We start from the raw sequence: 24,753 nt of genomic DNA on the forward strand, positions 1-24,753 counted from the left end.
GGCAGAGTGAGCTAAAGAACGGTGATGGATTAAACCCAGATCTTTTGACTGGGTGTGAGTGTTTGATTGATTCAGATGCTCCGTCCATCACCACCCCCTTTTGTACCGCTTTTGGCCGCCATAAGTGTGGCAGGGTATGCTCAGACGTGAGTCCCTTGCTCACTTTGCCACTGAATTCAAGCAAGCCGGGCTGAAGACGGCTGGAATGCCAGAAACCGGTCCTCGGAAGCTTGTTTCCGGTCCAGGGAAGACATGGCTTGGCAGTTCGGGCTGGACTGTTCCCATGAGGCACAGGGTCAGACTGATTTGCATATAGCCATGTCTGAACTGGGGTGGCAGAGTGAGCTAAAGAACGGTGATGGATTAAACCCAGATCTTTTGACTGGGTGTGAGTGTTTGATTGATTCAGATGCTCCGTCCATCACCACCCCCCCCCCCATTTTGTACCAGTCACGATATTGTGCCACTTGGCAGCTATGAGGGTGTTATCTGTATGCCTGTGAGGTATGTATACTATTGAGTTGTTTGTGATCATGAGTAGATGTATGTGTGGTGGTCTATGTCTGCAAGGTAACTAGTGACTGCCTTACTCTGTCTACTTTTGTATATGTTTCTGTGCTTGTGTCCTGGTATGTTCTGTTCCTCAAACATTATCCATTCTTGCTTCTTAAAGCAGACTGCAGGGGCAACAGTAAAACACCTACAGGCAATTGTTTCTCTCCTAGTCCCAGCACAGCCAAGCTGTTACTCATCTACAGGGTTTCGGTTCTGGTGCACCTACTGCATACTTTGTATGTCTGCCATTAGTAAACAGTACCTCAGCTACACAAAAGAAAATGTTCAGCTCACCATTTATTTCACTTCCAATTTCCCCAATGAAACCTCACTAAATGCCGGATTGAAATCCATATGATCTCTTCAAGGCTGTTCCATTGTAAGGCATGTTAGGCCAAAATATTGTTCGGCCCAGAAGTAATAGCGGGCAGGATCTATTGGGAGCAAAGTTCTCAAGCTTTTTTCAATATTTTAAAACAGTGTCTTTACTTTCTATTATAAAAAAAAAACAACGGTCCTGAATGAGTTGCCTCTGGCATAAAGGGAAGGAGAGGGTGTCCTGTACTGTAAAGGAAGAGAAGGGAGAACCTGCTACAAAAAAGGAAGCCTCTTCTGCACCTTGGAGAAATGTAAATATGTGCAATTGATTAATCAGCAAATCTAACTTAAGAACCGGTAAAGGCTCCAATAGATACAACCAACTGAAGCTTCATGGTGACAGAGTTCTTTTTGAGAGATATTGTAAGGATGTTACCAGTTCTGAAGAGCGTTATGTAATGGAAACTGTTATACCGGGCACCATTGGCGTGGGTCTCCCCTGCATTTTTTTTCTGTTGCCTCCTATGTTCTTGCTGTGTGTTAGACTCAGTTTTGCTGGTCTATATATTTTAGGCACTTTGCCACTGCTTTTCAGTGCCAAAGTGCAAGTGCTCCCTTTGCAATTTGTTGTTATGGATTGGTGTTTCCATGATTGGCTGATATGATTTACCAGTCAGCCCGTAGTACAGTGAACTGTGCGTGCTCAGGGTCTGTAAATCAAATGCTGCTTTTGGGCTGCATCACGGATTGTGCCCCCCACATAAGCAGCCTGTAAAGGTATCTCTGGCCTGCCATTGCAGAGCCTGTGTGCAGTCCAGTACTGCTATGCAGCCCAAAGCTTCCCTTTTCTTACATGCTAGTCACCCCTAAGGTAGGGCCAAGGTACCCCTGTGGGCAGGGTGCAGAGTATGTGAAAAGTAGGACATGCCCTGGTGTGTGTGGCATGTCCTGATATTGAATTACTGACAATCTTGTTTGTCACTATTGCAAGACCACCTGTTCCCATAGGATAGAATGGGGAGTTTGCTTATACCATCTTATAACATAACTACCCCTGGGAACAAGGTGGGAAAATAAACTTTGATATGCCTGAACTCAGAATGTTAAAATGCATCTTTTAGTGACAGTGATTTTTACATTCTGTGTTTTAAAATGTCACTTTTAGAAAGTTAGTATTTTCTTGCTTAGCCATCCAGTGTGCCTCTGTTAGGTTTGTGTATTGCATATCTGGCTTAGGATGACCAGGGTTGGGAAGCAGCAGTGGCTCCCTAGAGCGTGATGAGTCAGGGCTGGGCTGAATAGACCTGGGCTGCATTTAGAGTAGGGGGAGGAGATTTCCTTTCACCTGAATGTGCCTGGTCTGCCTTCCACAAAGCTGTCTCCACCTCCTGCCAGGAAGCTGCACCAGAGAGGACATAACCGGTTTTGACCAAGCACAGGGCTTATCTGCCACTAGAGATCAAAGGATTTTGTAGTATAAATATTGGGGCCCAGAACCCTGAACTTTAGATCATTTCTGGGAATCAAGAGGAACCTTTGCCAAGGAGAAGTGCCGGAGAAGCTGAGGAGGAATATTGTCCCTGTGCTGTTTGCTGTCTCGGGTTGGCCGGCAGCGGCTACTTGCTACCAAGGAAAGGAGAAAAGGACTTTGCTGTTTGCTGGGTCCCCTGCTTGAAAGAAGATCTCCAAGGGCTTGAAACTGAGCTTGCCTCCTTTTCTGACATCTGAGGGACACATAAACTTCACCACCAGCTCTCTTAAACTTTCTTGCTGGGAGTTCTGATCTGCAAAGAGGGGCCTGCTGTTGTTTTGGACCTCTAGAGACTGCTTTCTGCTGGGAGCAGGAAAAGTAGGGCAACTTTGAAAAAGCGAGACGCATCAGCAACTATTCCCGCGCATCACCGAAGAAAATGTCGCAGCGTCTACCACGGCTCGAGAAATCTCTACACGGTGCATCGAGTACACCGATTTCAAAAGTCTGAGATCATCGCACCGATTTCGACGCAAGGCTTGCTGTGAAGCTGCAAGAGTTCATGGATCGTTGCATCGCATTGAGGAGCCAAGTTTGTCGCATTTTTGGGGGACACAGTAAGAAACCGACGCATCACCTCCCCCGCACTGCATTAAAGAAACAACGCATCACCTCCCCCAGAGCAAAGAACTGATGCATCACCTTTCCTGAGTGTAAAGAACCGATGAATCACCTTCCCTGTGGCCCGTTTGTTTGTTTGCATGACACATCCTAGGTACTTTGTGAGAAAAGTGTTGCATCTGCAATTTGCTTCCAACTGAACAATTTCTACCATCTGAAAGTCATATTTTTTTACTGTATTGTGGATTTCTGTTGTTTGGTCTCGTTTAGGTTTAGATAAAGATTACTTAGTTTTCTAAACTGGTGTGGTGTCCATTTGCAGCGTTTTCACTTTATTACTGTATGTGTTCACAAATGCTTTACGCACTGCTTCTGAGATAAGCCTGAGCAAGAGTTATTTTAGAAGTGTATCCCCCTCACCCTGACTAGAAGCAAATGTCCCTATTTGGACAAGGGTACCAACCTCTACCAACTAGAGAACGCCATTTCTAACAGAAATGATAGAAATAAATTTGGCATTAGGTACAGTCTAATTGTGAAGCTGTACAACAATAACTTTTCAAAGCACTGTGAGCACCAAAACACAGAGGGTCAGATTTATCATACTTTCACGCAACGCAGCAAGACACTTAGCTGCACTGCACTGCATGAAAGGGAGGGCAGGAATGTGCCATATTTTACATGGTGCAATCCTGCCCTCTCCTTGGGCTGGCACATGATGTGCTGCTTTGCGTCAATGCAGGCACCCTTGCGGTGTGGTTCAAGGGTGCCTTTGTTGTAGGCAGAATTCTATTGGGGCCAGAAGGGGCACATTCATACACAAAAACAATCCTCAGTAGCATTTTCCTCTTTCTAAGTATGCTGCAGGTAGCACACTTAGGGCCTTATTTCGATGTTGGTCGGAGAGCCTCTGACAGCTAGTCGGAGGCTTTCCAACCGACATGGAAGGTTTACAATACAACTTCCAAATTACAATGTTGGCGGTCGGAGTGTAAACTAGGTGGGGAAACCAACTCAGTTCCGAAAGGTTCAAGGAGCCAGACGGCCACTCGGAAGGCGTTCATAATCCCTTAAGTGCGGCGTTTCCTCCGTCGGGATTATGATGTTGGTGTCTGACAGCCGTTCCATGTTGGCATTTCTGACATGGAAAGGCTGTCTGAAAGCAATATTGGGAGCCCCCAGCATGGCCCCGTTCTTCCTTGGCCCTCCAGCTGTGGCCCTGCCTTTCACATTCCTGCAACGTGTGGCAGGCACCAGCTTGTGCTGCGGGTGGTTTGTAAATTGGAAGCTTGCAACCGCACCATGTGTTGTCGCTTTCTAATTGTGGTGTCGGGACCGCTGACCGGAGGTTGTTCGGTCAGCATCCTGAGGTCCTAATAGGAAACATGAGGAGAAATAAAGATATTTCTTTTCATTGCACCTCTCCTGGGAAGGTGCACCATTTTGACGCGAATGTCTGACATAATATCGACAGACAGAATATCGAAATACAAAAATATCGGCACAAAAATATCGACATCAAAAATATCGGAGTCATATCTTCATAAAGGTAAGTACAAAAATATCGAAAAAATAATATCGTAGTACAAAAATATCGAAATTAAAAATATCGTTTTTAAAAATGTATTAATAATAATGTAAAAATAATTTTAAAATACATATAATTTTACAAATATTAAATAAAAATATTAAAACAAAATTAAAACTAGTACATATACATTTAAAATAAATAAAACACTTAATAATTTAATGTAATTTTTTTTAATTTCATTTAATTGATTTAATGTAAATATTTTTTATTTTTACCCTGTACGCCTGTACCCCAAAAACCCCAAACTGACCCTGAACCGTAAAAATATCCCTGTACCCCAAAAACCCAAAACTGACCCTGAACCCTAGAAATATCCCTGTACCCCAAAAACCCAAAACTGACCCTGAACCCTAAAAATACCCCTTTACCCAAAAACTGAAAACTGACCCTGAACCCTAAAAATACCCCTTTACCCAAAAACTGAAAACTGACCCTGAACCCTAAAAATACCCCTTTACCCAAGAACTGAAAACTGACCCTGAACCCTAAAAATACCCCTTTACCCAAAAACTGAAAACTGACCCTGAACCCTAAAAATACCCCTTTACCCAAAAACTGAAAACTGACCCTGAACCCTAAAAATACCCCTTTACCCAAGAACTGAAAACTGACCCTGAACCCTAAAAATACCCCTTTACCCAAAAACTGAAAACTGACCCAGAACCCTAAAAATACTCCTTTACCCAAAATTAATTAATATTATTTAATTACCAATTAATTATTAATTAACAATAACAATAAAGTAAATATAATAGCACATTAGCTGTAATTAATTTAATGTAATAATTAATATTATTTTTCCCAATTAAATAATTAAGAATAACAAAAAATTATATATAAAAAAATTACTCTAATTAATGTAATTAACTAATTAATATTAATTAATTACCAACTAATTAATAATTAAAAATATGTACAAAATTATATTAATTAATTAACTAATTAATATAAATTAATTACCAATTAATTATTAATTAAAATATGTACACACATATATTAATTAATTAATTATTATTAAATTACTTCCCACCCTATTCCCCTATAAACCCATAACCCGCTACAGAACATATTTATCAAGTAATCAATTAATTAAAATTAATTACAAATTAATTCTCAATTAATTAATTAATAATTCCTACTAATTAATAATTAATTTAACATAATTAAATTACTTCCCACCCTATTCCCCTATAAACCCACAACCCGCTACAGTAGTAAAAGACCATATTTAATTAAATTACATTAAAAATAAATAATAAAACATAATAAATACAATATAATATACACTAAATTTATTTAAAAATTGATATTAGTAACATCGAAGTTATTTATTTCGATATTATTGACATCGATATTTAAAACTTCGATATTACTGATATCATACTAATATCGATATTAAGACTGTCGATATTACTTACCTTCGATATTTTGTCCCATTGATATTTAAACTTCGATATAATTGTATATCGAAATTTAAAACTCGATATTTTGTCTGTGTACCTTTTGACGCATCCCCAGGCGGACCTGTCGTAGTAAATCCGGGAATGCTCCAAAATCCATGGGTGGATGCGTGAGAACACCCACGTTCCACCAATGGAAGGCCTTACCAGGGCACAGTAATGTAAGACACCGACTTGCGCTGCCTTGTGTTACTCCAGATTCACTAAGCCACGACGGTCATTGCGTGGCTTGGTAAATCTCATTCTAAGGTTTGCGTCACCCTGGTTCACCTTGCGTGGTGCAACGGCAATGCAAAATCTTGATAAATTTGGTGTTGAATCTTTTTGAATGTTTACAGTAGCCTATCCTATAATGCATACAGACTTTATTGTACTGTGTTTAATACACTTTTTAAAGTATGGCAGCCTACCTTATACTATGTGTAATACATTTTTAAAACTGCGGCAGCCTTTCTTATAATGTGACCAATATTTACTCTGTTTTGTGCCATAGGCTGTGACCTTACAGCAGGATAAATATACATGTCAAAAGTCCTCAAAGCACAACCAGAATGTCCTATCAGAACAATGCATTGCTCACAAATTTATTTAACTTGCATTCATCTTTTGTTTAAGGCGTGTACATTATATTGTGTATGCAGCTACCTCTAAGTGAAAAGCCTAAAACAGTTACATAACATGTTGCTCTTTTTAGCCACTCACTGACCGCACTCTCACATTCACTGAACCCGCCCCCATTGTCCTGTGGATCTCTGTTTTCGTCCTTTTTAAGCACTTCAAGTGCAGCACCTTGTCAGTTCCCAGAATAAGTACAATCCTGAATTACATCACAAGAGAATCAGCTCCATACTCCACCATTGCATGCAGTACTCATATGCTCTAAAGCAGGCCTCTAGTGCCACCAAGTCCTCACTGTAAATCTGTAGACCACAGGATGAGGCCTAATATAGCTGAAAAGCGAAGTTCGAATCTCAGCATTGACTCAACATCCTGTGATTCTGGCCTAATCACATAGGGGCATATTAACAGGCGGCAGCGAAAATTATCGCTGACAGCTTTTAGCGTTAAAAAATATATTGCTGGCGATAATCGCCATGGTAGCGCAGTATTATCTACACTGAGTGCCATGGCGATAGAAAAAAACAGGGATAGCAGGAATATCGCCGTTTTACATTGAATAACGCTGGATTTCCAGCGATATTCAATGAAAAACAGCGATAACCTTGGTGATAGTGACTGTGGTTGCAGTCACATAATCTACCTCCCATTACAGGTATGCCTAAATCAGAAAATTGCAAAAACAACAAGTGATGGACCGAATGTGGATCAATGTCACACATTCCCCCAGTCAAAAGATCTGGGCCCAAATCCATCGTTTTTTTGCACTCCACACCACCCTGGGTTAGACAATGGCGATATGCAAATCAGCTCTGACCCTGTTGCCCCATGGGAACAGTCCAGTCCGAACTACAAAAGCCATGTCCTTCCCAGAACGGAATCAAGCATCCGAGGACCGGACCGGTTTCGAGGTAACACCTCTCATCAGCCCGGCTAGCTTGACTCCAAGTGGTGTGGAGTGCCTGGGACCCACGTCTGGGCATCCCCAGCGCACTTAGGGCGGCAATTGCAAAAACAACAAGTGATGGACCGAATGTGGATCAATGTCACACATTCCCCCAGGCACTCCACACCACTGGAGTCAAGCTAGCCGGGCTGATGAGAGGTGTTACCTCGAAACCGGTCCGGTCCTCGGGTGCTTGATTACGTTCTGGGAAGGACATGGCTTTTGTAGTTCGGATTGGACTGTTCCCATGGGGCACAGGGTCAGAGCTGATTTGCATATCGCCATTGTCTAACCCAGGGTGGTGTGGAGTGCAAAAAAACGATGGATTTGGGCCCAGATCTTTGGACTGGGGTGAGTGTGTGACATTGATCCACATTCGGTCCATCACCTGTTGTGTTTGCATATTCCGCCCTAAGTGCGCTGGGGATGCCCAGACGTGGGTCCCAGGCACTCCACACCACTGGAGTCAAGCTAGCCGGGCTGATGAGAGGTGTTACCTCGAAACCGGTCCGGTCCTCGGGTGCTTGATTCCGTTCTGGGAAGGACATGGCTTTTGTAGTTCGGACTGGACTGTTCCCATGGGGCACAGGGTCAGAGCTGATTTGCATATCGCCATTGTCTAACCCAGGGTGGTGTGGAGTGCAAAAAAACGATGGATTTGGGCCCAGATCTTTGGACTGGGGTGAGTGTGTGACATTGATCCACATTCGGTCCATCACCTGTTGTGTTTGCATATTCCGCCCTAAGTGCGCTGGGGATGCCCAGACGTGGGTCCCAGGCACTCCACACCACTGGAGTCAAGCTAGCCGGGCTGATGAGAGGTGTTACCTCGAAACCGGTCCGGTCCTCGGGTGCTTGATTCCGTTCTGGGAAGGACATGGCTTTTGTAGTTCGGACTGGACTGTTCCCATGGGGCACAGGGTCAGAGCTGATTTGCATATCGCCATTGTCTAACCCAGGGTGGTGTGGAGTGCAAAAAAATGATGGATTTGGGCCCAGATCTTTGGACTGGGGTGAGTGTGTGACATTGATCCACATTCGGTCCATCACCTGTTGTGTTTGCATATTCCGCCCTAAGTGCGCTGGGGATGCCCAGACGTGGGTCCCAGGCACTCCACACCACTGGAGTCAAGCTAGCCGGGCTGATGAGAGGTGTTACCTCGAAACCGGTCCGGTCCTCGGGTGCTTGATTCCGTTCTGGGAAGGACATGGCTTTTGTAGTTCGGACTGGACTGTTCCCATGGGGCACAGGGTCAGAGCTGATTTGCATATCGCCATTGTCTAACCCAGGGTGGTGTGGAGTGCAAAAAAACGATGGATTTGGGCCCAGATCTTTGGACTGGGGTGAGTGTGTGACATTGATCCACATTCGGTCCATCACCTGTTGTGTTTGCATATTCCGCCCTAAGTGCGCTGGGGATGCCCAGACGTGGGTCCCAGGCACTCCACACCACTGGAGTCAAGCTAGCTGGGCTGATGAGAGGTGTTACCTCGAAACCGGTCCGGTCCTCGGGTGCTTGATTCCGTTCTGGGAAGGACATGGCTTTTGTAGTTCGGACTGGACTGTTCCCATGGGGCACAGGGTCAGAGCTGATTTGCATATCGCCATTGTCTAACCCAGGGTGGTGTGGAGTGCAAAAAAACGATGGATTTGGGCCCAGATCTTTGGACTGGGGTGAGTGTGTGACATTGATCCACATTCGGTCCATCACCTGTTGTGTTTGCATAAATCAGAAAATTAGCACACTCATTAGAGATGAAAAGGGAAGCGTAGCGAAAAAGGGTGCTAACATGCGATTTTGCATGTTAGCACTCTGTTGTTGATAGGGAGATCATTTTATCTCCGCTTTTTTTAGTTTTTAAAGCCAAAAAAGCAGAGATACATCCCTTGTTAATATGCCCCTTAATCTCCCTGTGCCTACCAAAAAAAAAATATGTCCTTGAGTAAAGTAACTGGCGCTCATGTAAAGCGCTCCAAGACCTTCGGGTCCAGTTCGCGCAATTTAAAACTCCGAAAAAAGCAAGAGAAACGGTTCTGTGACATATTATTTCAATTAGCGAAATTGAATAAAGGATACGAACATTTTTTGGTTGATATGAAAATGCACCGAGGGTTGTGATTCATGCACACCCACACTCAAGACACGTAATAGTACTCTCGAAGCCACACACGGTCATTCTGACCTCCTCCACGTGCGAGCTGCTAATTCTTGGTTCAATGCGCAGTACAAAAATCGCAAACAACAGCAGAACTAACACTTACCACAATGCAGAGGAGCGGTAGTCGTTTTTCTTTTTACTCAGTTGCAGCTACACCAACTTAAGTTGTTATTCCAGGCAGTCTGAAAGAAAACAGGTTAATTTGGTTATAAGTGGTATTTCCGATTTAATTAATAATACAACTTTCATAATATTTTAACACCCAAAGCAAAGCACATTAATCCTTCAGCGTGATGGTTGATGTTTACTACACAAGAATATTTTTCTTAAGAATACCTACAATTGATACTTCTATTTGCAGCTGTGGAAAAGAAAAGCAAAAAAAGGCGACAAGTATTCTTGCAATCAGAATTTCCGGGACAAAATGCAGGGGAAAAAATGATCATCCCTATAATTTTTTTTACTGTGAAATGCTTCTAAAATAAGTTCATATTGCAAGTTATATTTAACTGAAAAGAAAAGTGAGAGGACAAAAATAACAGAAATAAAAAAACAAGCCTCGGCTAAGACAATAGGTCTCAGGTCTAAAAGGCTGTGCTATTGGGTATAATAATGCTTTTTTGATTGCTGTATACATGTGAACATGTGCCATGAGGCATGTGCAAGCATGGCTGACAATTTTTCAATGGGTCTTCTTTTAAAGAAAGCGGCAGTGACCAATGCATGGGCATGCATCAAAGGGTACACTAGTAAATGCATTATGACCAGGTGCACTTATGCGATGTGACACATGCGTGTGAGTAATGATATATGTGTGCACATATGTTGCATGTGTCACAACAGCAATTTTGTTATTTTTCAAGTATAATTTTAAAACGGTGACTAGACATGATAGAGCAGTAACCTTTAAGTAAGAAAAAGATTGAAGAATGTATGCACCATCACAAAAAATAGAGCAAGCAGTCTAGCAGCACATTACATCTGCGGTGCATTGTTAAAAATAAATAAATAAATATTGCACATGGGAGCTGTGTCAGGAGCAGGATGGGAAGGGTTGGGGGGAACCTCAGAGGCATCACAGAAGAGGGAGGGAAGGATCAAGCGAAAAAAAGAGCACAGCATATAACCCTAATGGTGTCCTGGCATTAAAGGATAAGCAACTGTACTGCAGGCCTTATTCAGGATCATGTTTGTTGCAAAAACAATGGGGTATATGTACAAGCCCCTATCGCCACCGGAATGTCACTTTTTAGGACATTCCTGTGGTGATAGGGGCTTCGCCTTATTTACAAGGCAGCGTCAAGCCACTTAACATGGATTAACACTGCTTTATAAATAAGGCCCCCTTTCTCGCTATGCTTAGCGTCAAAGGGGAGGGCAATGGGTGTTGCTGTGGGCGTTCCGAGGAGAATATTTACATTTCTCCTCATTTTTGCTCTTTTCATGTGTGCTGCATTGTGCAGCACACATGAAAACAGCAAAAAGCCAATGATTGTTTATGTGCAGAAAGGTAAACTCCTTCCTGTACATAAACAATAACTTTTTTAAATGCAGATTTTCAACTTGTGTGTGTGCTAGATTAAGCAGCACACATAGAAGTTAAACCCTCCCACGCTGGTGACGGAACCGCTCCGTCACGCCCCTCAGGTGGGCTGTGCTGGTGACGGAATGGTTCCGTCACAGCCCACTCGCCGCGCCTGCGCGGCGCTGATTTCGCGCCTCCACGGTGCATTCTATTGAGCGGACGGGGCCGTGGCGGAACCGTTCCATCACAAGCACAGCTCACCCGAGGGGCGTGACGGAGCGGTTCCGTCACTTGCGTCGGAGCGCCGCGCGGACCCCCCGCCCCTTAGCACTGCGGCAGAATAGCCGCCGCAGCAAAATAAAAAGCAGCAGTTAAGGATTGTTTATGTGCAGGAAGGGGAACCTTCCTGTACATAAACAATCTTCCCCTGAATGAAGACACCAGTTGCACTATGGCGCAAGGGTGCCTGCGTTGGCGCTAGGCTGCTAAACTTTGCGCCAGCGCAGGGGGAAACACAGGGCTGCACCATATTCTTGTAATTTTGGTGCAGCCTTGTGTTTCAGAAGTGGCAGAGCGTGTCATTAAGCCAAGGAGGCTAACGACATACTCCGCCACATCTTTGTACATATGCCCCTCTGTTTTAAGTTTCTTTTTGACCTGAGAAGGGCATGAGATATTCCTGATGAAAGAGAAAAGAGTTCTAATTTTTCGCAGTCAGATGACTAATAGAACAACCTCCCAACTGGCAGTGTTTGAAACATAGGATTTCACTCTAGTAAAAGCAGAGTGCAAGTTGGACGACTGGACAGGAATTTGTGATAAAAGTAAATAGGGCCAATGTTGCTTAGGGCTGTGCACTAGGTGCAGAGATTTAAACACTGGCCGTTTCCTTATGGAGAGCCAATGCAGTGCTCAGATGTGAAGAGACAGATGCATTGGTAGAAGATTCAGAGCCAGAGAAGCGGCTGTATTCTCCACAACCTGTGAGTAATAAATGAGGTAGGCCAGAATGTCCAAAGACAGAGAATTGTCATAAACAGCTGAGACGTAATAAGGGAATGCACATCTGTCGTATGGGCAGGTTGCTGAAGAAAAGGAAGCACTTTCCTTAGCATTCTCAGTCGAGATAAAAGATGGCAGAAACCTGACTAGCCTGTACGGAGAATGTGAAATTACAGTCAACAAGAAATCTTACATTTCTGGCAGAGTCAACAGGTACCAGAGCAAGCCCAAACTCTGTGGGCGACCAGGGCAGGGACCAAGTGAGAGACTGCCTACCGAAGATGAGGACCTTGCTCATCAGAGAGTAAGGCAGTTTCAGTATTGTGTAATGGACAAAAGTCAGAATGGGTATTATCCAGCAGACTCTTGGTTTCCAGAAAACTGGATTTCTGTTTCTTGACCACCGTGAGACTGACACACATCTGGGCTGGATAAAACAGAGAAATAGGGAGGAAAGTCATTGAGCCAAGAGCAAACACACACGAGGTAGGCAGCAAAGCCATTCATTGTTGAGCAAGGGGATGACCCAAATCCAATTATATAGTAAATATTCTGTATCTGAAACAATAGGTCTCGCTCTGTAGCAGAGACCTAAAAACGATTATCATGAGTGTATGGCTACTGTATCTAGCCCTTCCGGCAAACACACACAGAAGAGAAATGGAGATATAATCAAGAAACTAGAATGTCATTGACACACAAATAGGAGCTTTGGATTAACAATCAGCACATATGATAAAATATATTCAACACATATAAAATACAACCTGTGACATGACCAATGGACAAAAGCAGCAACTGTGATAATTGCTTTAGAAGATATGATTTAATCAATACAGACAAACATAAGCTATATTATAATCAATATACACATACACAAGTTATGTAATAAATACACATAAATGGGCACTATGGTAATCAAGACACAGAAACACAAGGAGCTATGATATCACCAATATATACATACTGACGACGTGATACAATCCATACTTAAAAATAAAAGCTTGTATATTATTATTCAACAATGGTTAGCCACAACGTGTTGTCTACTGAATACATATTATTCCTTTGAAACCATTAACTAATACCTTCCTATTGAGGTTAATAATTTATTTTACTTCACACAATTGACAATATCCTCGTGTTTTTAGCCCTGAAGAAGTCCAGCTTCCACCTGAATAAAATCCATTGCCTGACTGAATTAAGATTGATCACAGCGTTAAAGAAACTGTATAGAAAATGAATAAAGCCAAGCACTTGGAGAACAGATTACCCTCTGACTCAGGGTATTTCCCTTTAAATCACAAGTACTGAGTTTTTGCTAATTAATGGACTCCGATCTCTGTTTAGACGAAGTGAGCTAACCAATAAACCTAAAAGCTATACTATTGATGTTAAACACGCTCAGAAAAGCTCTGGCTTAAACAATAGGGACAAATAGAAGTGAGGATGTAATTGATTCACACTAACAAGATATGTGATATATAAAAATATAAGCAGCAATACAGTCCTTTCCTGCAAACAAATAAGAACTTGTCTTCCACCAATTAGCAGACATAGAAACTGTGATATCACCCAAACACGTAAAGAAATCTATGATATATTCACTGTGCACACAGATACAAGCTGCGATACAACCCATTCATGTATTTAATACTCTCATAATGAAACTGCAATATAATTAAAAGACTCAGATAGATTCTTTGTTACAAGCAATGCACACATACCCACTGAGACAATCAATACACAGGAAAGAAGCTGTGATATAGTTAATGCACAGTAATAGGAGCTGTGATATAACCAATACACAAATAAAAACAATGATATGATCAACAGGTATACATAGACATTACCATTTAATAAGTAGAAAAAGATAGACGTTATGAAATAATCAATACAGATAAACTGGACATGTGTCAATCAACACAACAAAATAGAATTGAAGATATATTTAATTCACCAACATGGGAACTGTGACATAATTATTATACGGAAATTGAAGAGCTGATATAATTAATTCGCGCAAACAGTTGTGATGTTATCAAAACACCTGCACATTTCTATGAATTCGGAAATGTAATTTTACAAATTCCCCCAAAAAAACATTTCCGAAATACCACCAAATGAGGAGCCATTTCAGCACTTTGCCAATTTAGTCTTCTCTTTTCCAAGTCTGAAGCACAAATCAACAAAGGTTGGATATCTGAAAATTAGGGCAAATGAGTCCCTGCAGAGACTGAATAACTCAATCCGTAAAAACGTGTAATTTAATCAAGGAAGTACAATAAGGGCACCTGCACCGAAATAACTGCGTTTGATAGCAACACATGCTAATTCTAATCAAGCACAATTGCAGCTAAAATTATGGTTGTCAGGGGCTATCTTTTTTGTTTTTTCCAGACAGTATACAGAATTACTTTAGGGCCTGATTCACAAAGCGTTTTCTGTGAGAGATTGTGGCTTAAACAAGATTTAGGTGTGACTTGTTCAAGAATTTCCAGACAGAAAGCATGCTTACTCCAGGAAAAAAACTTTGTCAACAGTTATTTACACATTGATGTCCCTATCAACTGAGGATTGGCATCTCCTTGTCATAATAGTCATAAAGGCTACAAAACTATATATCTATGTATGCATGTATATGGTATTGCTATACCCTGAACCTAAACAAAAGGCAACAGAGTGCTGTACACGGTCAAAGGCAAAAATAAAGTCAACGAGGGATGGGAGTGGTAGCTGGGTTGTAGTAAGTGGCCATCACTGAAGAAGAGCACTAAGGCACCAATTTAATCTGTAATATATTTCCCAGATGAAGTACAAAAGTGGCTTCAAATGTCACCAATTACTTGCTACCAATGCCTATCCCACTAAGTGAAGGTTGGAAGCAACCCAAATCGTGTCAAGGCAGCAAATTATCATAACCAAAATACTCTCTGGCAGGTATATTGTGTTTTAAAGATCAACAAATATATCGCCCCATTGGAGTTAACTATAGAAAAGCTGACTTCTATTGACTTGGCTGCTAATAGTAACCCACCAGCTGTGGAACTAGCTTATTCCCCTCAACTTGGTTAATGCTCTAGATGTTGTTGGGCATAATGAGTGTACACTCCCTACCTTTCATGGTAGAGGTAGCATCGCTACAATTGACTATTAATAGTAGTCTGGAACATCTATTAGCTTATTGCTCTGTGGTCCCTTCCACCTTTTGTGGTCATAACCCTATTGTAAATGTAAATGTATAGGCATTTATATAGCGCACTACTTACCCGGAGGGTCCCAAGGCGCTTCGACCGCTGCGAAACCCTTCCTGGCTTCCCTGAGAGATGGTCTCTTAATGGGTATCTCCAGGGTGAGACCAGGCATCCCCGGCGGTCTGGTGGGGCCGTTAGTGAAGATGAGGCAAGCTAATGCCCAGAGTTGCCGTGTGTGAACGCTGATCAGAGTGGGCACCGAAGCGAGAGAATTATCGAGTCCGCTGACCCTGGTCCAGAAACCTGCCGCGCCGGGAATCGAACCCTGGTCCCGGGCCGTCCTCTGCTCTCGGGTCTGCCGCCTCCGTCCGAAGGAAAGGCTCAGTGTGGATGTCGGAGCTCCTAATCTTGAACCCTCAATTGATAGTTTGCTGCTGGTTTGGAGATTAGGGGATCCTGACCAATTTTTTTAACACTACAATTGGAGCAAATCAGGGGGTGGTGGAACAGTGTTTAACTACAGAAGCCATTGATAGCTCAGTGGCAGATGCATATATCACAATATGTGATAGAGTTAGGCTAGCCATACTAAAACCTGCATGGCCCTTGCAGAACTCCCTCAGATGGTTCAACACTGATTGTTCAGTGGCGAATAGGACATTAAGAGCAGCCTTGGCCTCCAAGCCCAGGGACATAGCCTTAGTATTGCAAATGAATAAGCAATATAAAGAAACTACTTCCAAAAGAAGGCCTGAAGTAATTGTGAACCAATGGGAGATGTTAGTACAGGCATCACTAACAAATATTAGTAGATCTTTTTGGCTTACCATATATGAGCTGAAGTGGGAAAAGAGGCCACTTAGTATTATTGCATGCTATATCCGCTCAGAACTATGGAAGGAGCACTTTAGCAAAATATATGCTCAACCCCCAATTTCTGATATCTTTGACATTAACTCCCGCCTTTTCAAAGAGTTTCAGGTAACCTTGACGGAAGCAGAAGAAACTATTAATCCAAGTGTGGGAGGGAAAGCGCCAGGACCAGATGATGTCTCCATAGATCTGATTACGAGTAACACTATTTTTTGGGCCCCACTTCTCACAAATGTTTTTAATAACCTTGCATATTCTCCACTACCTGCATCATGGGGCATATCAATTATTAAACCCATTTTTAAGAAAAATGATAGATCAGCCCCAACGTGTTATTGCTCCAATCTCTTTAATTGATACCAATGTTAACATTTTGGGGGGGGAAATCTAAAATTGGATTAGAGAATGGGCTGACGAGTCTGTGTTATACCCTTGTCAGCATGGGTTCAGGTTCAAGTGGGTACAAATGAGCAGTATCTCAATCTGAACTTGGTTCTTGGAAAGTACACATTGGCTAAAAAATCACCTCCCTATCTGTGGTCTTTCTTTAGTGACCGAGGCATGGATACTGTTTTAGTTCAGTTTTTGGCATATTTACATCGTGATATGAGGGCAAGGGCACAAATTAGTAAGCAAGAGGAGGTATCTGGAGACATAACTATACATCGAGGGGTAAGACAAGGGTGCGTACTGGCTCCTCTTTTATTTATTCAGTATATTAATGGGCTCCATTCAATTTTAAAGCAGTCAACCCTAAATGTATCAAAAATAAAGGGTAAGCCACTACCAACATTAGAAAATGCTGATGACGCAGTGCTCATAGCACGCACCCTGAGGGCACTGTGAAAATTAGTGCATGCTTTTCTGGATTTCATGGGTTCACTTGACCTGCAGACAAACTTTGCCAAATCACATATTATGTCTTGCGGACCTAAGGCTATTCCCATGATTAACAAGATAATCAGCTCTCAGCATTTGAGCCACACTTGCACTTTTATTTATTTTGGTGTGATCTTTGAAAATGTATCAGGCGGAATGCATACCGATTGCTATGTACGGCACCAAGGTTTCGGGCTTTTTAACTTGCAAGGCTATACTGTACGAGGAAAATAGATTCTGTAGAAAACCTTTGTCTGTTTCCATTTCTGCCTCGCACTATATTTATCATAGAGAGCTTAGCTTTCAATATTTAGCTGATTGTATTAAGGCCCGTTCTATTGTGGCTCGCAATTTGGAAGAACGCTGAGGCTGGTCTACAAAGGATATTATAATGGATTGATTTTTGCTGGAAAAGGATTTACTTATTCTGTGGTTGGCCTATGTGAAAGCTGTATATTGTAAAATTGGAATGGAATCTGCTTTCACAGAACCATCATCTTGCACTGACATAGACAAAAAATAGTAGCACATGCACTTTATGCCCATGATCAATCCAGCGTAGGGGGGATATATCGACAAAAACGAACATGTCTGAATATATAGGCCTATGCGAACTTAACTGTTAAACTGATTATATTTTTTATGCGCAAAGTAGATGGGAATGATCTATGCTGCTTTGTTTCCGGTCAGAGACGATGAAATAGCAGTATCCATAATCTAGAGGCTGTACTATGTCCCTGTAATAATGTATGAGGCCAATCAATTCTTCATTTTAGTTTTTTTCTGCAAATTGTATGTAAAATAAACGAGGTTGTTTTTAATTCCAGTTTTAAAAAGGTATTCTAGTGGTATTTGTCAATGTAGACCTACTCTCAAACTGCTGAAGACTGTACCGAATGCTAAAATTGTCCTGTACGTTGGGGCCTTTTTAAAATGTACTGTGTGCTCGTAGGTCTATGCTGTCTTAAAAGTATTTTAACACATAACTTTCAACTTTTTAATAATTCTTTTTGCTGTAATATTATGATTTAATGGACGTTTGCGTACTTCTGAATAAACTTTTATGATGATGATGAGCACAAGGAAAGTATACAAATTAAAACAGACACATTCATCAGCTGGCGATTTACAAAGCATACTTAAATCAAGCAGAGAAGATTTATATCTAAAACAGATATACTTTATATATCTACGCCGAACATCCAGAATCGGATTTGGGCAAATTGGCTGTAAATGAAATAATCTTGCTCACCTCCATCACATGGACCACAGATCCCTGTTGTATTTTCACAATTATTCCATTTAGATGTATATACTTTTAATGGGAGGATCCCTAACTGTAATAAAAGAATACAGCGCCGGACCCTGTGTTGTAGTGAAAAGCGTATGTATTGTTGCGGAGATTTATGTTCTATACTTTCTTATATTATTTTGCATAACAGAAAGGATGTCAATATTTGTCAGTGTGTGCTGCACTTGGAAATTTCCTAAGGCATGACATGGGCCATCTGAAGGAATATCTTACTACAATTCAAGCCTGAAAGTTAAAGGCCTACCTCAAACTCAACCCTACAAAACATAATTTGTGATCATAGCCAGTGACACCAAATAACAACATGTGAAAGGTTAGCTCTGACCAATGAACCTTGATGACTTAACTTCACATCTCAATGACACCAACATCAGTTTCAGGACTCATTCTGCAAGTAATAAGGAAAACTGCCTTGCACAAGCTAAATGCTGTCCAAAGTGAGTACCTTCCTACTGAAAATGAGCTCTCCTATATAAGTGAAAGGTTAGCTTGGATAGTTGGCATGTCTCAGATCTACCTGACTGCCCCTTGAAGAGTATCACCAAGGCTGCCACACGCTCTAACAAATGTCTTCAGAAGTTAGACAGAGTCCCTCAGAGCTACTAGCTCACACTCCCTGACTGCATCACATTAATGTTTAGCTGTGTCATCTGCAATTCCTCTGGAGGTTCATTTTTTACTCACTGTAGTCATTTCATCAGGCCTTTCATAATATTCAAAGGAGCTGGAACAATATCCACAACCCCTTTCTTACTGCAACAACAATGTATTGCATTTGAAGAGAAGAACCCCTGCCAGCCCATTTTTCAACCTTTGTGTGCTGTCAAATGTTCTACTGTAAACCTCATTTCCCATCCCTTGCCTTTTCCGTTCACTCCTCGTTCTCCTTTCTGTCCCTCTTGTACCCAATGCATAAATGTAAACCTCTTCTTCTGCAAAGTGTTTCTTTCCTTTGTAGATAGTTTGAGTTTATGTAAATCCAATGCCTAGATGACTTTCTCGAAAGCCCCAGGCCTCAGTCCACCCACACAAAGCTCTGATCGGAATGCCAAGGGCTATGAAGAAGGTCCATATGTCCTTCTAAACATCCACAGGGGCCATGACTGCTGCTAGGACAGTTGTACCGTACAGTTTTTGGAACTTTTAGCTAGAGTTACTAGGCTCCAAATAGTATAAAGCAGGGCACTACATAAGATCAAGAGCGTCCGAGGACCAGGGAGTCAAGTCAGGAGAATAGCTTTCTTAGGGCAAAAGGTGAGGCGCGCCCTTCAGTAAGACAAGATAAGGACTGAAGCTGAGGAATTCCGAAACCAATCCATAGCATTACAAATGTTGTTCCCAATGTGCTACTTTAGACGCTGTTTCCATCATTGAAAAGAAAAACAGAAAAGGGCTACAGAGGCTCCGGTAATAGTGATTTCTTCTTAGTACCTAGAAAACAAAGAAATGTAATATACAGGCAATTAAAATCTCCCTTTCATATCATGCCACTCTGTGAAGAGCTGAGCTTGCTGCTCAGCTCTTGTTCTCCTCCTTGTATAAACCATTGTGAGCAGATAAGATGTCTCTCACTAGAAGGCCATCTATAATTTGATTTTTATCCAGGAATTGGCTTGGCCTTTTGTTTTATTGGCAGTGACTTCATAAGCACGTTTAGCCTGCTAAAACTTTCTAATAAAATACAGTTCATTATGTCTACACATAGTAGAACTATATAACTTGGAAAAATGGACTGTCTACCTACCATTAAAAATTTTAAAATGAATGCTATGCTATGCAAGATGCACGAGTGACCATATCATCATGACAAGCAAAATCCACCTGGAGACAGTTTCAGACAGTGAGCATCGATATTTTCCCCACGTATCACTACATACACATATGATTATGTAGTGTTACCTCTGTAAATGCTTAGCCAGAGAAGGTTAGAGCCCGAGTATCTGCCAAACGCCAAACTATACAATACTGATATTAAACAATGGTTTTCTGAAGAGAAGCCGTCTGAAGCCTTACCAGAATGTTATGGAAAAGTTAAAAAAAAAGGAAACAGGGAATCAGAAAGCTAGGAACTGGGTGGTATAGATTTTGGAACATCTGTGAAAGCTGGGACCTGTACTCCTCACTGATCTGGTTGATAGTTGTTGTTATGAAGCATGAGAGGTAAAGAGAAAACTCCTTTCACTAACTCTAAATTTTAAAGTATTCAAACTACTAAGTAAGAACTCAGGTCGACAACTAAATTCAGGTTAATTTGTTTACTTCAAATTCTGAAACAGATTAAGAGACGCCAATCTAAGCATTAGGGTGTAGAAATACAGTGTAAATAGGAGGAAGCCAAATCTCCGGAAGCGATTCACCTTATATAACAAAAAGAAGACAACTAACTTGATCACTGCAACATGTTATCAGTGGGTAAAAATGCATGTCGAATTGCATCACAATTTCATGCAAAAGGCCCTACCAATCCCTAACGGCACCCTACTCTACCTTAAAGTGGCAATCCTAACCTAAAGCAAGCTTCAGTAGAGACAGGAAACGGTGTCAGTTGTTAGAGCCCTTCTACGAAGGGGTCATGTAGCGTAAAGCCACAAAGCCAAAGATGAGGTCTGTACCACTGCAAAAGCATCTGTTCCTAACTACGTTACAACATAAGCAATTGCTAAATTAAGGCACCACCCACAGTGTTACTGGTAATTTTCCATTATTCCGGCATCCTCCTGTTTCCATTCTCCACCCACATGTTCACACGTTGGGGGCCATATTCTTCTCCCTCTCCCACGAGAACTCGCCCCCCATCTGTTATCGCATTTCTTCTTCTCAGTCCACTCTGTCTACTAGGAACAATAACTATTTCTATCAACTAATGAAGCTGTGTCCACCTGCAGTGGGAACACAAGCTACATGCAACATACCACAGTGCAAGCAAATGCAAATTCAAAAGTACATTGAGAAAGTATTTCAGGCCTACAGTTAGGCTAAATTAACAACACACAAGTTACATTATGTACAGCCTTCTGCAAGCAAATAAGCCATACTTTCAGCATATACTTCAACAGTTGTAAATGGTAACTCTTAAAATATTAGTGCCATGAGTGTAATATTAAACAAATCAGTAAACAAATGTAGTTTGTTATCCCCTAACACAATAATAATGCACATTTTTGTCAGTTACAGCTCTAAGCACACAAGAAATTTGAGTTTAATCATAATTACTTAAACATCTTGTATTTCTCTTTTTTCTTTTCATACATTAGTCACACAGACTGTATGTGAGTGCAGACTAACCGTGATTATAACACACTCCTACTGCCATTTCAAAAAGGAGCGGACCAAACTAGTCTCCTCCACATCACAGGCACGCGGCAACAGACTCCATACCATGGCAGACTTGAAAAAGGGACCAGAAGCTGTAGTGAAGTGTGGCCTGAACGAGGTGATAACTTGGAGATTAGGGTTTAATTTCCTGAGCAATGGTGAAACTAACGACCACTTTATGATCAGCAGTTCCTTGAGTGTTTGAAGTAACCAGGTACATTCCATGTTCTCATTATACACCGTGAGTCACGGTCCTTCCTGCTGTTTAGGACCATAATGCTCACAGACATCTGGAAATGTATGTGAAACATTGTGCTTTTGTTTCAGGAAAATTGAAGTAAGCAAGCATTCCCTTTTCTAATTAGATCACATAATGTTCCATAGTCAATGAGGCCTCAACCCAGACAGTCAATGTAGCCAATCCTTGTAATGAAGTAAAAGGAAAGGAGCCAGTACAGGTGAAGTCACTTCAAAGTCACCTTATGTTATCCAATAACAAGGCTCACGTTTGCAGTACAATCTTCAAGTATTTAACCCAACACTCTTTTTTAGCAAGTATATTAGTGTTTTTTAAATAAAAATAAATATTATAACAATGGCGTTGGACCTGACATCTTAGGTGTGTTTTTCTCCTAACTTTTTGCATTCAATACTCCTGTTTTTGCTAACTTCATTTATTTTTTCCGGCCTTAGGGGTCTGCACACTTTGCCACTGCTAACAGGTGCTAAAGTGCTTATACTCTCTCATTTAAACATGGTAATATTGGCTTCCACCAAATTGTCTCATACATCCCACTGCATCCCGTGACTGCAATTTTAAGCTGTCATTTCAGCCTGGCACTATAAATCTTTTTCCAGGCCTATACTTTCTTCTATTTATAAAGTTGGACATGTGATTTTGACTTTTATATGTCAATAACAGGGAAAAGCTCTTATATATATTTTTCACTACTACAAGGCCTGAATTCCACTTAGGTTAACACTGGGTTTCCCTATCACAATTAATATGTGATACATTTCAATAAGGAGCAGGTAGGAATGTCCAGGATGGTCTCTAAAGAATTGTAATTTAAAACCCTCTATATTTTCATTTATCTATTGGGAGTTGTATATAGCTGGAGCTCGACCCAAAGGTATCAGAGCGCTTTACATGAGCACCAGATGCATTACAGACAGATACATTCATTTTGTTAGGCACAGGGAGATTAAGTGATTTACCCAGAACTACAGGTTATTGATCATCCCTGCCGAGACTCAAACACAGCTCCCCAGGTTCGAAGTAGACCACTCTAGCCATTAGACCAAATCCTCTCCAGGGTACAAGCACGGGCCAGGGGTCGGAAGCAAGACATTCCAGACACCTCTGAAGGGGTAGAGCTGTAGCAGCTTGTCCCACTTCAAAGTGGGCGCCAGGTATACATAGAGGCTCCTCAGACTCAACGCTTCTGCAAACTTCTGGATCTGTGGAGTACTCAGAATAATGACTGTTGTGCTGCTGAAAGAAGACCTGCCCTGCTACTCTGCAGCCCTGCTGCCTGAGCGAGAAGGACGGGACCTGCATCTTGGAACCAGGACCAAGAAATTAACTCCAAGGGTTAGTTGGCTGGCCTCCAGATCAGACCCTCAAGGATGAAGAAAGCTCCAAACATCTTGGCCCTTGCACCTGGACTCTGCCTGCTGTGAGTCCTAAGCCCCAAGTGGTACCCCTCAAGTCCTGGACCCTTGAAAGTGGGGCTGAAGGTGCTCTGCCAGTCAAGCTGTGGTCTCATCAGAACCGACGCAGCACGATTCAAGCCAGATGCAGCTCTTCGTAGCATCTCAATGGAACCGATGCAGCCTTGACGAAAGCCCCCATCACAGCCTGCACAGCTCATCGGAACCCCTGCTGCACAACACATCCTCAACACAGACCTTGTAGAGTCTCATTTGAACCGACACAGTGCGACGCAGCTCAACACCAGTCTGTATCATAGCCTTCACAGCTCATCGGAACCATTGCTGTGTGACGGATCTTTTTTGCAAGCCCGCATCAAAGCCCTCACTGCTCATTGGAACCACCGCTGCATGAAGCATCTTCAACACAGACCTCGCATCACTTCTTGGGACCACTGCTGTCCAGAGCTACAAGTCTCAACCAGAATATAGGGTATATTTCTCAGCAGGACTAACTTGGTCCCAGTATCTGACCCACTCTCCATCGCAGTTTAACTGAATGTGTGACTTTGTCCCAGGCCAGCACCACCAGATAATTACAGTTGGTTCTACCTAGATCTTTAAAATTGAATATCTCTGGTTCTACTGATTTTATTATTGTTGTTTTGGTGTCAAATCATTTATTACATTTTACTCAATTTTTCTACATTCCTGTGAGATTTTACTTCTGGTATGTTTTCACTTTATTACTGTTAAAATGCTGCATGAATGCTTTACACATTGCCTCTAAAATAAGCCTGATTGTTTTCGTGCCAAGCTTCAAGAGGGTTAAGCACAGGTTAATGTGGGGGTTGCTTGTGTTTGACCATGACAACAATTGTAGTTTCTGCGTGATTAGGGTTCCACCCCTCCCTCAACCAGTAACCCAATGTCTTACAAATGGGTTGCAGTAGTCATCTGGGCTATAATAGGAAAAAGTAATATCTAAACTAATGTACTTCATTTAGTGACTGTCAAATGTCTGGTTGATGAGCAAAAGGGCAAAATCCCTAAAGACTTGTTGTCCTTCCTTGGCTTCCACCCTCATTCATGTGTCAGTGAAATTACGCAGGTCATTTTGCAATAGAACAAACTTCATGACATCAGGTGTCTCCGTCTGGAGCCCATATATTATTCAATTTCATGGGACAATTCTTTCTGCCCCAGTCCACTAATCCATGCCTCTTCACTCGTCACTACCTCACTCATGGGCTATGTGCC

At 41.9% G+C, this 24,753-nt stretch overlaps 1 long non-coding RNA gene across 1 annotated transcript in view; it reads right to left on the reverse strand.

The window, feature by feature from the left end:
• Nucleotides 1-9,878: 9,878 nt before the first annotated feature.
• The window catches only part of LOC147698905 (uncharacterized), a 1,339,289-nt gene continuing 1,324,414 nt past the window's right edge, over nucleotides 9,879-24,753 (reverse strand). Inside the window, exon 5 of the long non-coding RNA XR_015299378.1 lies at nucleotides 9,879-9,922. This is a non-coding gene — a long non-coding RNA (uncharacterized LOC147698905). The remainder of the gene's footprint in view (nucleotides 9,923-24,753) is intronic.

This window comes from Lissotriton vulgaris, chromosome 8 (genome assembly GCF_964263255.1).
Source record: "Lissotriton vulgaris chromosome 8, aLisVul1.2, whole genome shotgun sequence".
Classification (NCBI taxonomy): domain Eukaryota; kingdom Metazoa; phylum Chordata; class Amphibia; order Caudata; family Salamandridae; genus Lissotriton; species Lissotriton vulgaris.